The sequence below is a fragment of the Mus musculus genome, chromosome X, assembly GCF_000001635.26.
Source record: "Mus musculus strain C57BL/6J chromosome X, GRCm38.p6 C57BL/6J".
Classification (NCBI taxonomy): domain Eukaryota; kingdom Metazoa; phylum Chordata; class Mammalia; order Rodentia; family Muridae; genus Mus; species Mus musculus.
The window spans coordinates 157,602,415-157,618,653 of record NC_000086.7 but is presented as its reverse complement, the minus strand read 5'-3'; the positions used below and the strand labels follow the sequence as shown (position 1 = coordinate 157,618,653).

General features: G+C 41.1%; 1 pseudogene; it reads left to right on the top strand.

Moving 5' to 3' along the window:
- The first annotated feature begins 4,706 nt into the window (after positions 1 to 4,706).
- Gm15173 lies at positions 4,707 to 5,965 on the top strand (annotated as a pseudogene).
- Positions 5,966 to 16,239: the final 10,274 nt, after the last annotated feature.

The following is a 16,239-nucleotide window of genomic DNA, read 5'->3' as shown; positions in this document are numbered from 1 at the left end:
ACAGGAAACCACAAACAGGTGATGGAATTGAACAAAACCATCCAAGACCTGAAAAAGGAAGTAGAAACAATAAAGAAAACCCAAAGTGAGACAACGCTGGAGATAGAAACCCTATGAAACAAATCTGGAACCATAGATGCAAGCATCAGCATCAGAATACAAGAGATGGAAGAGAGAATCTCAGGTGCAGAAGATTCCATAGAGAACATCGGCACAACAATCAAAGAAAATGCAAAATGCAAAAAGATCCTAACTCAAAACATCCAGGAAATCCAGGACACAATGAGAAGACCAAACCTATGGGTAATTGGAGTAGATGAGAGTGAAGATTTTCAACTTAAAGGGCCAGCAAATATCTTCAACAAAATTATAGAAGAAAACATCCTGAACCTAAAGAAAGAGATGCCCATGAACATACAAGAAGCCTGCAGAACTCCAAATAGACCGGACTAGAAAGGAAATTTCTCCCAACACGTAATAATCAGAACAACAAATGCACTAAATAAAGAGAGAATATTAAAAGCAGTAAGGGGAAAAGGCCAAGTAACATATAAAGACAGGCCTATCAGAATTACACCAGGCTTCTCACCAGAGACTATAAAAGCCAGAAGATCCTGAACAGATGTTATGCAGAGCATAAGAGAACACAAATGCCAGCCCAGGCTACTATTCCCAGCAAAACTCTCAATTACCATAGATGGAGAAACCAAAGTATTCCATAATAAAACCAAATTCACACAATATCTTTCCAAGAATCCAGCCCTTCAAAGGGTAATAAAGGGAAAACACCAACCCAAGGACAGAAACTACACCCTAGAAAAAGCAAGAAAGTAATCCCTCAACAAACCTAAAAGAAGACAGCCCCCAAAACAGAATGCCAACTTTAACAACAAAAATAATAGGACACAACAATTACTTTTCTTTAACTTCTCAAAACATCAATGGACTCAATTCCCCAATAAAAAGATATAGACTAATAGACTGACTACACAAACAGGATCCAACATTTTGTTGCTTACAGGAAATCCACCTCAGGGAAAAAGACACATAATACCTCAGAGTGAAAGGCTGGAAAACAATTTTCCAAGCAAATGGTCTGAAGGAACAAGCTGGAGTAGCCATTCTAATATCGAATAAAATTGACTTTCAACCTAAAGTTATCAAAAAAGAAAAGAGGGGCACTTCATACTCATCAAAGGTAAAATCCACCGAGATGAACTCTCAATTCTGAATATCTATGCTCCAAATACAAGGGAGCCACATTCATTAAAGACACTTTAGTAAAGCTCAAAGCACACACCGCACCTCACACAATAATAGTGGGAGATTTCAACACCCCACTCTCACCAATGAACAGATCCTGGAAACAGGAACTAAACAGAGACACATGGACAGGAACAGAAGTTATGAAACAAATGGATTTAATAGATATCTACAGAACATTTTATCCAAAAACAAAAGGATATACTTTCTTCTCAGTGCCACATGGTACCGCCTCCAAAATTGACCATATGATTGGTCAAAAACCAGGCCTCCACAGATACAAAAATATTGAAATTATCCCATGCACCCTATCTGATCACCACGGAATAAGGCTAATCTTCAATAACAACATAAATAATAGCCAACATTCACATGGAAACTGAACAACACTCTCCTCAATGATTCCTTGGTCAAGGATGAAATAAAGAAAGAAATTAAAGACTTTTTAGAGTTTAATGAAAATGAAGCCACAACATACCCAAACTTATGGGACACAATGAAGGCAGCCCTAAGAGGGAAACTCATAGCTCTGAGTGCCTCCAAAAAGAAACTAGAGAGAGCATACACTAGCAGCCTGACAGCACACCTAGAAGCTCTAGAACTAAAGGAAGCAAATTCACCCAAGAGGAGTAGACGGCAGGAAATAATCAAACTCAGGGCAGAAATCAACCAAGTGGAAACAAAAAGAACTATTCAAAGAATCAACCAAACCAGGAGCTGGTTCTTTGAGAAAAATCAAGATATATAAACCCTTAGCCAAACTAACTAGAGTAGAGGGCACAGGGACAGTATCCTAATTAACAAAATCAAAAATGAAAAAGGAGACATAACAACAGAACCTGAGGAAATCCAAAACATCATCAGATTCTACTACAAAAGGCTATACTCATCAAAACTAGAAAACCTGGATAAAATGGACAACTTCCTAGACAGATACCAGGTACCAAAGTTAAATCAGGATCAGATTAACGATATTAACAGTCCCATTTCCCCTAAAGAAATAGAAGCAGTCATCAATAGTTTCCCAACCAAAAAAAGCCCAGGACCAAATGGGTTTAGTGCAGAGTTCTATCAGACCTTCAAAGAAGACCTAATTCCAACTCTTCTCAAACTATTCCAAAATGATAAAAACTGCATGGTACTGGTACAATGACAGACAGGTAGATCAATGGAATAGAATTGAAGATGCAGAAATGAATCCGCACACCTATGGTCACTTGATCTTTGACAAGAGAGCTAAAACCATCCAGTGGGGAAAAAAAGACAGCATATTCAACAAATGGTGCTGGCACAACTGGCATTTATCATGTAGAAGAATTCAAATTAATCCATTCCTATCTCCTTGTACTAAGGTCAAATCTAAGTGGATCATGGAACTCCACATAAAACCAGAGACACTGAAACTTATAGAGGAGAAAGTGGGGAAAAGCCTTGAAGATATGGGCACAGGGAAAAAAAATTCCTGAACAGAACAACAATGGCTTGTACTGTAAGATCGAGAATTGACAAATGGGACCTCATAAAACTGCAAAGCTTCTGCAAGGCAAAAGACACTGTCAATAAGACAAAAAGGCCACCAACAGATTGGGAAAGGATCTTTACCTATCCTAAACCAGATAGGGGACTAATATTCAGTACATAAAAATTGCTCAAGAAGCTGGACTCCAGAATTTCAAATAACCCCATTATAAAATGGGGTACAGAGCTAAACAAAGAATTCTCAACTGAGGAATACTGAATGGCTGAGAAGCACCTGAAAAAATGTTCAACATCCTTAATCATCAGGGAAATGCAAATCAAAACAACCTTGAGATTCCACCTCACACCAGTCAGAAAGGCTAAGATCAAAAATTCAGGCGACAGCAGATGCTGGCAAGGATGTGGAGAAAGAGGAACACTTCTCCATTGCTGGTGGGATTGCAAGTTTGTACAACCACTCTGGAAGTTAATCTGGAGGTTCCTCAGAAAATTGGACATAATACTACCGGAAGATCTAGCAATACCTCTCCTGGGCATATACCCAGAAGAAGTTCCAACTGGTATTAAGAACACATGCTCCACTATGTTAATTGCAGCCTTATTTATAATAGCCAGAAGCTGGAAAGAACCCAGATGTCCCTTAACAGAAGAATGGATACAGAAAATGTGGTACATTTACACAACGGAGTACTACTAAGCTATTAAAAACAATGAATTTATGAAATTCTTGGGCAAATGGATGTATCTGGAGGATATCATCCTTAGTGAAGTAACCCAATCACAAAAGAAGTCATTAGATATGCACTCACTTATAAGTGGATGTTAGCCCAGAAACTTAGAACACCCAAGATACAATTTGCAAAACACAAGAAAATCAAGAAGAGGGAAGACAAATGAGTGAATACTTCATTCCTCCTTAGAATAGGGAACAAAATACCCATGAAAGGAGTTACAGAGACAAAGTTTGGAGCTAAGACGAAAGGATGGACCATGTAGAGACTACCCTACCCGGGCATCCATCCCAAAATCAGCTACCAAACCCAGACACTATTGCATATGCAAGATTTTGCTGAAGGGACCCTGGTATAGCTGTCTTGTATGTGGCTATGCCAGTGCCTGGCAAATACAGAAGTGGATGCTCACAGTCAGCTATTGGATGGAACACAGGGCCCCCAATGGAGGAGCTAGAGAAAGCACCCAAGGAGCCAAAGGGGTCTGCAACCCTATAGGTGGAACAACAATATGAACTAACCAGTACCCCCAGAGCTTGTGTGTCTAGCTGCATATGTAGCAGAAGATGGCCTAGTCGGCCATCACTGGGAAGAGAGATCCCCTTGATATTACAAACTTATATGCCCCAGTACAGGGGAATGCCAGGGCCAAGAAGTGGGAATGGGAGGGTAGGGAAGCAGGGCCGGGGGAGGCTATAGTCAACTTTCGGGAAAGCATTTGAAATGTATATAAAGAAAATATCTAAAAAAAACAAACAAGCAAAAAAAAGAAAAGTTGTTGTAGTCATGGTGTCTCTTCATCGCAATAAAACCCTCAGATACCCAGAGAAGAATCTTCCCATTGGTTATACAGTATCAAGTTATCAGCTGTGAAATAAAAATACAAGTAACATTGTATGCACTGCGAAGATTGTAGTTATATACTTAGAAATATGCATGTTTGTGTATAGTTATAGAAAATTACATTTATATAAAGAAAAGGGGGCCATATATTTGAGAATAAGGGGGCAATATAAATGGGAAGGGTTGGAGGGAGGAAAGGGAAGAAGGAAATAATATAATTATATTTTAACTTCAACTAATAAAATGTTTATCATGTTTTAGGTTTGTTTATTAGTATTTCTATCACAATTAGACATGGCTCCTCACTTGCTTTTCTTTTTTCTTTTTGACCTTTGTGTTCTCTTCAAGACATCTGGTTTATGGGGTCTGTGAACTTATATTTGCATCGACATGAAGGCTGTACAGATAATGGCTGAAGGTCAGTCCTTAATCTAGACCGGCCCCAGTGTTCAAAGAGCACAGCAAAAAGAAATGTGAAGTCTGGCAACTTCAAAAGCCAGAGGTAATCACTCTTGTTTGTTTTTACCCCAGCAAACAAATGGTTAATCAAAATCATACTCTTGACCCCTCAGACAGAAGTTATTTCTTGGAGAAATTGGCCCTAAAAGTCAGACAGTGTGCTTTCCACACCAAAAGTTCATGGACTTTGCTTAATACTACATCACACCCATGTCTCTCTACCACTCCACTTTAGTCTGGTTTTAGTGTGTCCCTCAAGAGAAGTCTTGTATTTGCTTTTGTCAGGAGTCCTTCAAATGTCCCAACCTGGGGCCATTTTTAAACCAATTTCTTAGCTCAGAGCTACTGGATCACATAAGTAACATAAATTCAGACTACAAAATACCTGAAAAAAATGATGTCAAGGTATTAATTTTAATGAGTATAGTTTTTTTAATCTCTAGTAAAATTTCAAACAAAAGCAGGAATGAATAGCTTGCCTTCCTACTTGGATATAGCCTTTCCAGAGCCTCACACTTATACAAAGCTCTTAGTTCTAATGTACTATTCAATCTGTGCTCAGAGACCTATCTCCTGATCAACAAAGAGATTTTCGGCCCCGGGGCGCCCCCGCCGCCGCCGCCGCCCTAGCCGCGGAACTGTGCAGAGCGGAGCCTGTGAGCTAAACTGAGCCAGTGGCCCTGAGCCAGCCGGTGGGCGTCCGGGAGGCGGCGGCGCAGGGAGGGGCCCGAGCGCGCACGTGGCCCCGGCAGCTGCCCTGGAGGACAGAGGCCCCGCATGGGGCGCGGCGTTAGCTGCCCCAGCCCCCAGGCCGGGCAGTGGCAGCACAGGGCCCCAAGTCTACTTGACAGACGAAGGCCCTGGGGTGAGGGGTGGGGTGAGGCTCAGATGACTACGACTTGGTGAGACAGCAAGGGAAGGTCACAAGGAGCAACGGAAGCGCCTCAAGCTGGAGGAGTGGATTTTAGAACAGCTCATGCGACTCTATGACTGTCAGGAGGAGGAACTCCCAGAGCCCAGGATAGATGTGGATGAACTTTTGGACACAGAACAAGGAAAGCGATGATACCCGGGCTGCTAGAGTCAAGGAGCTGTTAGTTGACTGTTACAAACCCACTGAGGCCTTCATCTCTGGCCTGCTGGACAAGATCCAGGGCATGCAAAAGCTGAGCACATCCCAGAAGAAGTAAGGGTCCTGACTCAGGTGACCGTGGCTCCCACAGGACAATCGCTGCCCCCAACCTCGAAGCAACAGCAACACTGGGGGACCCTACGGCCAGGCCTGGTGCCATGAGCAGGGATCCCCATGCCCCTGTCTAGGGACCATTTCCCTTGCCCTCAGTTTTCCACTTTTGGGGGTTTTTATTGTTATTAAACTGACAGGACTTTTAAAACAAAACAAAACAAAACAAACAAACAAAAAAAAACAAAGATATTTTACTCAAGCAGAGAACTCTCACTCTGCCAGTGGATCTAAGTGTCAGCACTTACGTATCATGCATTGTAAGGGTTCATGATTCACTGAAGAGTGATGTCCCAGACTCAAATAGTATGCAAATGCAGAGACTTTTATTCTACAGAAGTCCAGCATGCTGGGATCTACCATTTACCAAGATAGAGATGCCCAAGTGAGCTTGCAGGCCCAATTTAAAGCACATTAGGTAAATTCCAGGGAGGCGTGGGTGACCTTTATCTTAATTGGTTGGCTCTCTATCTAGTGACGTTCCAGAACCATTGCTGGGGGGCTGGGGGGTTGGGGGGACTGGAAACTATTACTGACCAAGCTTGGAAACTGTTTTTGACCCCATTGCCCTTGCCTCAGACCAGGTACCAGGACAGTTTCTGTTTGGCTGCCCGAGGCCTGGAGTTTTTCCAGTAACTGACTTGCCTGGGCTTTCCCAGTTCTTATAAACAGAGATTTAGGCCTAGTCTCCTGAACTGCCGATTTGAAGCCTGCCTCAAGTCCTCTTAGCAGAATTGTATGCCCAGGTCTAATTTTGGCCCTGAACTGCAGTCTGATACCGTGGAATGATATGTCATCCTGTATAATGGGTTCTCATCAATAACACTGGACCACATAGATAGAAAGAGTTTATAAGAAAATTGGAGCTGGAAATTTCCTAATGAAAAGAATGAAAACGGAAGGCATGACTGCTCCTAGGTGTGTGGATGAGGTTTATTGTAGGTAAAGGGGAGAGCATAGGCAGAGACAGTTTCAGCTGGGTAACCCATAGTACATATGACCCTGAGCTGGCCGTGAGAGGAGAGGCAGAGGGGAGAGGAGAGAGAAGAGAGTCAGAAGACCAGGAGACCAATAGGCCAGGAGGATAAAGTGTAGACAAAAAGGACCTGCTGAACAAAATGGCAATGCAACCCCTGGGTTGAGAATTCAGGGTAGGGGGTGGAGTATGCCAGCCATACCTGTAACAGATAGTGATTGTGGGATGCTGGGAGATCCTAGAAGCCAGGTTCCCTTTGATATGTTAAATAGGCACCTCAGACATTTGTCCTAGGTTTGAGAGTAACAAATGTGTATAGCCTAGTAATGCTGGGGCTGCCCTACTATAGCACTGTGGTGTATTCCTTACATATCTGTGGTAATGCTGGTGTAAAGAGACCTAGTTTTCTGGGTTTGGTGGCTGATTTTGGGATGGATCCCCGGGTGGGGTAGTCTCTGGATAGTCCATCCTTTCGTCTTAGCTCCAAACTTTGTCTCTGTAACTCCTTTCATGGGTATCTTGTTCCCTATTCTAAGGAGGAAAAGAAAGATTTTGCTGAAGGGACCCTGTTATAGCTGTCTCATATGAGGCTATGCCAGTGCCTGGCAAATACAGAAGTAGATGCTCACAGTCATCTATAAGATGGAACACAGGGCCCCCAATGGAGGAGCTAGAGAAAGCACCCAAGGAGCTGGAGGGGTCTGCAACTCTATAGGTGGAACAACAATATGAACTAACCAGTACCCCAGAGCTCGTATCTCTAGCTGCATATGTAGCAGAAGATGGCCTAGTCGGCCACCATTGGGAAGAGAGGCCCTTTGGTATTACTAACTTTATATGTCCCAGTACAGGGGAATGCCAGGGCCAAGAAGTTGGAGTGGGTGGGTAGGGGAGCAGGGCGGAGGGAGGGTATAGGGAACTTTCGGGAAAGCATTTGAAATGTATATCATGAAAATATCTAATATAAATAAATATATAAATAAATGAGAGACCTAGTTGTCAATCTCTTAAGTGCAACATGCATTACACTGGCAAAGGGGCACACATAGCACCCATGAGGCTAAGGTAGGACTGAAAGTCTGAGGCCAACCTGGGCTACATAATATATAGTTTGCACCTTGTCTTAAGCCATTTTGAATTATCATAACAGGATACAATAGAGTGAGTAATTTATAAAAAACATACCTTTGTTTTCATTCTGTTATATAGGCTGGGATGTCCATGATTAAGTGCTGGCATCTGACCTGATAAACTTTTTCTTTTTAAAAAAGATTATTTTTTACCTATGTATGTGTGTATACCATTTGCATTCCTAATGCTCATAAAGGCCAGTTGTCCTGGAGTATCAGATGGCAACAAGGCACCATGTGGTGTTAGGAACCTGATCTGGGTCTTCTGCAAGAGCAGCGAGTACCTCTAATGGCTAAGTCATCTCTTCAGTCTCATGGTGAGGGCCTTGCTGCCCTCTAACATGAAAGAAAGAAGAGCCAGAAAGTGAAAAATGGTATGGTTGTATTCCTTTATTAAAATAGCAGAGCCCTCTTGGCCCAGTTACCCCTCTGAATTGCCACAATACCAATAAAATTCTGGCATGAATTGTGGAAGGAAAAAATGTTCAAATCATGGCATATTTTCTGTGTAAATATTGTATAATATTTTATGCATATTCACAAAGAACATTTCATTTACTCCATTTTAATGGACTTGAGTGAGAACTGCAAACTGGCAAGCAACTGCAGTTGGCACGTAGAGGTTTTCCATCTACTTATTCAGTTATCGCTCACAACGACTGAAAGCTGCTGAATAATTATCTACTCAGCTAAAATTCTGCCAGAGGTCAACTTCAATGATACTGATTTCAGCAAGTCAAATCAAATGATACAAAAAGTTTAAAAAATGTTTTTAGAGCTCAGCAAAAATTTGGCCAAAGAATTTTTTTTTTCAGGCAGGAAACCTGATCTACTCATCTGTTTTTTCCTTATCCTTTGAGAAAATGGAATTGTCCACTACGTAATATTATGTAATTCCAATAAAATCTTCTATATCCAATTAGCTGTAAAAATAACTACCAGAAAGGCATGTGTAGTCTCTTAGTTGGGGTTTTATTGCTGTGAATAGATACCATGACCAAGGCAACTGTTATAAAGACAACATTTAATTGGGGCTGGCTTACAGGTTCAGAGGTTTAGTCCATTATCATCAAGGTGGAAGTATGGCAGCATCCAGGCAGGCATGGCTCAGGCAGAGCTGAGAGTTCTACATCTTCATCTGAATGCTGCTAGTGGAAGACCGACTTCCAGGCAGCTAGGATGAGGGTCTTATAGCCCATACCCCAAGTGACTCACCTATTCCAACAGGGCCACACCTACTCCAACAGGGCCACACCTTCTAATAGTGACACTCCCTGGACCATACATATACAAACCATCACATGTGGTAAAAGTATTTCCTCTTTGTAGATTCAAAAAAAAATTTTTGTTTGCTGTGCAAACTAGTATTTCAAAAATTCTTATAGTATATCATAAATAACAGTCTCCTCAAGCAATATAATGATCCAAGGTTTTACATCCTTTTGCAATAATTCTTAATGGAAATATACATTAGAATCACCTGAAGGGCTGGGTGTGGTGGCGCATGCCTTTAATCCGAGAACTCGGGAGGCAGAGGCAGGCAGATTTCTGAGTTTGAGACCAGCCTGGTCTACAAAGTGAGTTCCAGGACAGCCAGGGGAACACAGAGAAACTCTGTCTCGAAAAACAAACAAACAAACAAACAAACAAAAGAGAAAAAAAAAGAATCACCTGAAGGAGTTCAGATTTTCCAAATCTCTCTGGTTCAAACATAAGACAATGTGGGAGGCTAAGATTCTTTGTTCATATTTACATACTTTCTAGGCTTCTATGGGATTTCTCTATTTGGCCACATACTAGTTTGCATCATATGAAAACTCTCCTACTATAAAACATAAATAAGTACTGGGTAAAATAAGACAAGCATCCTGTTAAATGAAGTTATCCGGGAGAAAAGCTCTATGGTAGAGTATTTGCTGAGCATGTGCAAGGCCCTGAGCATCTCCAACACCCCCTCACTGAGACCCTTCCCCCTCCCCCTCTCTTCTGAGGCTCCCCTGGGTAACCCCCAACTCTGGCACATCAAGTCTCTGAAAGACCAAGTTTAAAAAAAAAACACAATAAAGGCAAGTTTGCTAAAGTTAGCTTTTTCTCCTACCTAACTCCCTCATAGTGGACACAGTACCTATTACTGATCAAACCTCAAAACATTCTGATTACCAGTCCTTCCTTCATCTTTTCCTATTTCCTACCTTAATCCTAGGGTTGATTTAACTTTTTACTAAATCTTTTCTTTCCCAACAACTATCAGGCTCCCTCCTCTCTGTTTCTTCCTTTCTCTTATTTTAATGAATGAACTTAAAATTTTTCATTACATTTTAATTCTTTCAGGGATGGGCACATATATGCCACAGCAGCATATTCTGTAAAAGACCCCAGACCTTAGGAACAAATGACACCATGTTAGAGGCACCATTCTGACCTTAGAACCCAGCACCTGCCTGGCACCTGCCAAAATGGGAACAATGGCTTAATCCATCAAAGACATAGTCCATAGTCCAGGATCCAGGAAAGTCCCTAAAGGTACTAACCTTGCTTTTTGGCTTTTGAAATTTTGATATTTGCTAACTATTCTTGATTTTTTTTTTAAAGATTTATTTATTTATTATATGTAAGTACACTATCTTCAGACACACCAGAAGAGGGTGTCAGATCTTGTTACAGATGGTTGTGAGCCACCATGTGGTTGCTGGGATTTGAACTCCGGACCTTTGGAAGAGCAGTCAGGTGCTCTTACCCACTGAGCCATCTCACCAGCCCCGTATTCTTGATTTTTTTAAACTTGATTTGCTGACTGTTGGCAAATTCCCTGAGCAGTCACTGGCTTACAATAGAGACTTTCTATTTGGCTTTAAGAGCATCCATATGTGTTCTCTGGTGGATTTCCCTTGTAGTAATACATCCTACAACCTGTGGAAACTGATTCTCTCCTACCTTCATGTGAATTACAAGGCTAAAACTCGATGTAGGATCTGAGGCTTAAACTCTGGTCCCTGGGCTTGGGAGCAAGATCCTTTACCACTAAGCCATCTAACCATTCTGGGTTCATCTCTTTCTACTTTCACCATGAAAGAAATATCACAGGAAACTGAAATTAACTTTAAATATGTATTCACTCACCTTGTATGTCTCTTTGGGTATAGGTATATATTTTGATGAACATGTGCATGTATGTATGTGTGTGTCTGTGTGTGTGTGTGTGTGTGTGTGTGTGTGTGTGTGTCTGTGTGTGTTTAAATGCAGGCACAAATGTGGAAGTCAGAGGACAACTGTCAGGAGCTGTTTTCTTCTACTACCTTTTAGGATCTGGGTATCAACTTAGGTTACAGGCTAAATCCCCAAAGTTGTCCTCTGACCTCCACACACATGTGATGGAACAAACACATACACAAACATTTACAAATAAGTGTAACTTTTAAAAACCATTAAAAGCACTGTTATGAGCACATAGCATAGCATTAACCAATAGCACTTTCCTAATATCATTCTATAGAATTACACTTAAGTATTAAACAATCTTTTCTTGCCTTAGAACCCAATATCTAGACTTCTACAGAAATATGCTCTAAGATATATAGTAACATCTCCCTTTAACACAGATCCACATATGCTACTATGGTGGTTTTAATAAGGATGGCTTCATAGGCTCATATATTTGAACGCTTATTCACAGACAGCAGAACTCTTTGAAAGGATTAAAATTAGAAGTGATCTTGTTGGAGGAGGTGTGTCACTAGGGGTGGGTGTTGTCTCTCTGCCCCACCCGCACAGATCACAAACTAGAACTCTCAGCTACTTCTGCAGCTCCACGTCTGTTCCACACCACCATGTTGATAATGAACTAACCTCCAGAACCGTAAGCAAGCCCACAGTTAAATGCTTTCAAGTGTTGCTTCATTGTGGTGTACTTTCACAAAGACTAAGACAGCTACTGAAGCAGAAGAGAAAGATAGGGAAATTAAGGAAACATGGGAAGGAAAAGGAGCCACTTATTCCAGAATCTAGTCTGTTGCCATCTGAGTCAAGATTTCCTACAAAATTGGTTGTGTATATTGTATACACAGAGACAGTGCTCTTTTCTTATTTTGTTTAAATTTATGTATGTGGCACACATGTGTATACATTTTCATATGTCTAACTTTTATTCTCCTGATGCAGTTGTTGTATGGGAGGTTTACATCTGCTAACCTAGTTCTGCCTCCATCTGCTAACCTAGTTCTGGAATCTTCTAGCCTCCATACAATCTAATCTAGGTCTAGAATGGTTTTAGCCTCTCAGGCTTACTACTAAATACACTCACCCATCTTAGTTCTATGTCCTTTCTGGCTGGCTCGTTAACTCAGCTGGCTCAAATGCCTCTCCAAGCTGATTGATTCAATGTGGCCTTTCTCTCTTGACTTCTCCTGAATTGCTCTGCTTGGCTTCATACTAACTTTGGCAATATGCTCTAATCGTCTAGCTCCTTCTTATTCTTTGGCTTTTTCTGTCTTTACCTATGTTCAGCTTGTTCTCTCTCTCTTTTTCCCTCTCTGCCTCTCTCACTCCAACCTCTCTCTACAAATGTCTCAGTAAAACTGCCTCCTTCTTCCTTTTCTCTCTGTGCTGCTCTACTCTCAACTGTACTGTACTGTACAAACTCTACTGTACTCTCTTCTTCCTGCACTGTACTCCTTCCTCAGACTCCGCCTGTCTCTGCCTCCCAAGTGCTGGGATTAAAGGCGTGTGCCACCACTGCCCAGCAAGTTTAACAATTTGATAGCAGCGGTATATATAGTATTTCATGGTCAGGCAGTTTCTACTTGCTATTCTCCTCCTTACCCCTTTAGTCAAAGTGAGAACCCACTTGGCTTATTCTCAGCTTCTAGATACACACAGGATTAGGCTCTGTCTGTTCTCGACTGGTCTGCACGAATGAGTGAAAGGGACACGCACGGCCTATCCTGACTATTCCCACTTCACTGCCAGCAGTGCACTCCACAGTCACCCCTTTCCCAACCCCATGAACTCTAAGCCTCATCTGGAACCATGGATATGATAAAATTATACTCTCCACTCAATTGCTACATTTCCATCTGTGTACCTTGGCATGTCATGACAGATATGCTCTGTAGAGCAAAACAGGAACAAGAAACAGCACACTTTGCAAGCTAATGGGAGAGCAAAATAGGAAAAATATACCGTGCAGGTGAAGGGTTCTGTTTGCAGTTAAGACAGTTAAGAATACATTCCAGGATGCTTGCTCGCCCCTGACTAGACCTGATGGGAAATGTGGTGAATTATGGCTTTGGCCTTTTTAAACCCCTGCAAAATGTGAATGTGGCCATTTTCTGGGAACCCAGAGATGGACCTGGCTAGAGTACATTAACCTGGCCAGTATTTAATTAAATCTTTTTCAAATTTGACTTTAAATTATAGTAGTGGTATTATTCTCAATGGGTGAGATTAACAATGTAATGCAAACAAATCATAAATATTTGCTATTTAAATCTGGTGGTGGGGGCTACAGTGACAGCTCAGTAGCTAAGAGCATACAGTATTCTTGTTTTGTTTTGTTTTTCGAGACAGGGTTTCTCTGTATAGCCCTGGCTGTCCTGGAACTCACTCTGTAGACCAGGCTGGCCTCGAACTCAGAAATCCGCCTGCCTCTGCCTCCCGAGTGCTGGGATTAAAGGCGTGCGCCACCAGGCCCAGCTCAAGCATACAGTATGCTTACAGAAGTCCTAAGTTTGATTCTCAGCACTCATCTTGGGTGGCTCACAACATGTAACTCCAATTCCAGGGAATACACTTCTGGCCTCTAATAGCATCTGCAAAACACACATTCGTAATTAAAAATAATAAAAATAAATATTTAAAAAGTAAACAAATTCACTGAATTTTAGGGTTTGTCCCAATGGCACACACTAATTCTGGTTGGTAAAATGTAGTATCAGAAATGTAAAGAATAATAACCCCAGAAGCAAATGATCAGCTTAAACTGATGAAAAAAAAAAAGCAGAACAGCAATGGCTTGTGCAGTAAGATCTGTCTCTCCCTTAAGCAACTTCTTTTATTTCTTGTTGAACAGATGAAACCAGTCCTTCCACTCTCAGCTATACAACACTTTTTGCTTCGAGGTATTCTGCAAGACATTCAAATTCTGGTTTATTGGCTATGAGCTCTTCTTTTGTAGGAATGTTAAAAATTTTGGGCTGGAGAGATGGCTCAGCGGTTAAGAGCACTGACTGCTCTTCTGAAGGTCCTGAGTTCAAATCCCAGCAACCACATAGTGGCTCACAACCATTTGTAGTGAGATATGACACTCTCTTCTGGTGTGTACTTACATATAATAATAAATAAAATCTTTTTTAAAAGAAACAAATTTCAAGAAGCAGAAAGTGAAAAAACATGATATTTCAATTCAAGAAAATGGAAATCATCTGGAATATTTCGAGAAGACAGGACACAATATGGCTTGCCTCACTGGGCAGTAGTACTCTGTGGACCTGGAATGGTAGCTGCCTGGACAGAAGTGTTGCTTCCACACTGAAAGGTCATCAAGAAGTGGTTGACATACTGTTACTAAGTTGGTACAAAGTAGATGTCACATGCTTATATTACTAAATTGCTATATTGAACATGAAGATTACATGTAACATCGGGAGATGCTTTTTGTACAAGGACTGACTTTTCACCCAAGAGAAGGCAGGAGGTTAGTGGCAGTTCCCAGAACCATACTTGAATAGTTTAAAAGAGGCTAGATTAGGGGTGTTATGTACACAGGACAGGGACTTTATAAAGTTTCATAAAGAATTTAAATTTGGCTGGGCATGGTGGCATATGGTCTTAATCCCAGCACTTGGGAGGCAGAGGCAGGCGAATTTCTGAGTTCGAGGCCAGCCTGGTCTACAGAGTGAGTTCCAGGACAGCCAGGGCTACACAGAGAAACCCTGTCTTAAAAAAACAAAAACAAAAACAAAAAAAACAAAAAAAAAGAATTTAAATTCATTGTTCCCCATAGGTATCTAGTCTATATAGTCAAGCCTGTAACTATGGTCTTGATCTTAGATTCTTCCACCCCATACACACATGGATGGCTCTGCGGACCAGTGTACAACTCTTAAAAAATGAAAACCTATGTGGGAAGCTGAGGCAGAAGAATCCGGAGTTCAAGGCCGACCTGGGCTTTCCTGTCTCAAGATAAAAAGCCTCTTCTGTGCCTGAGACCCCCATCCATCTGTCGTTCATACACTTAATACATAGTAGGAATGTCTGTACCTGTCCTAGGACGTTTAGAGCTGCCGTTTCACCCCTGCATTTTACAGTGCATGGCCGTTAGCTTCTCAGAAGCTAATGATAATTAGGTTTTGCTAAAATGAGTTTTCAGTTTCATTGTGATAGAAATGTACAGGGTTTCAGACCTTTTACATCTCTCTTTGGTATTTACCTGAATGACTGAAACACATATCTGGAGCTTTTTTTTCTACACTTGATGAGAAAATAATATTTCATCTAGCAAATAACTTAGTACATTGGAAAGAGAAAGTTTTAATTTCAAGTAAACCATTATCCTTAATTTGATTAAACTTGGCTGTTTGAATTGAGTGCTTGATCATACACAGTAATGTATACTTGTATACATATATACATAGGATTTAAACAGAGCAAATAGACACATAATAGGGCTGATTTTGTTAAAGGCTAAGGGGACAGCCACTGCTTTGGGAATTAGATTGCCTGTACCCAAGCCTCAGCACATAATCTTGTTTGTTCTGCTTTATGTTGCTAGGTAGGTCTAGTGACATTTTATTTTTAATTTTTTTATGACACAGATTTGGTGGATTGAGGTGATTTACTGACTCCTGTTTGTGTAAGATTTTTCACATGGAAAAATAATTATTTCTATATTGTTGCCAAAATTTGCTGCATACTTTTTAAACCCACTTAGAAATATAATATTTATTAATAACTGAAATTATTGGTCTACATTTGGTATACAGTATCATGTGTTACATAATAGCAGGTCAAGATAAACTGTTAGTACTTTAAGGTCATGTGCTGCAGTGCGTGAGGTTATCCTGTGGCATAGACACAGGCAGATTGGCATTTCACAGCTCTAGGCCATTTCAGTGGGTG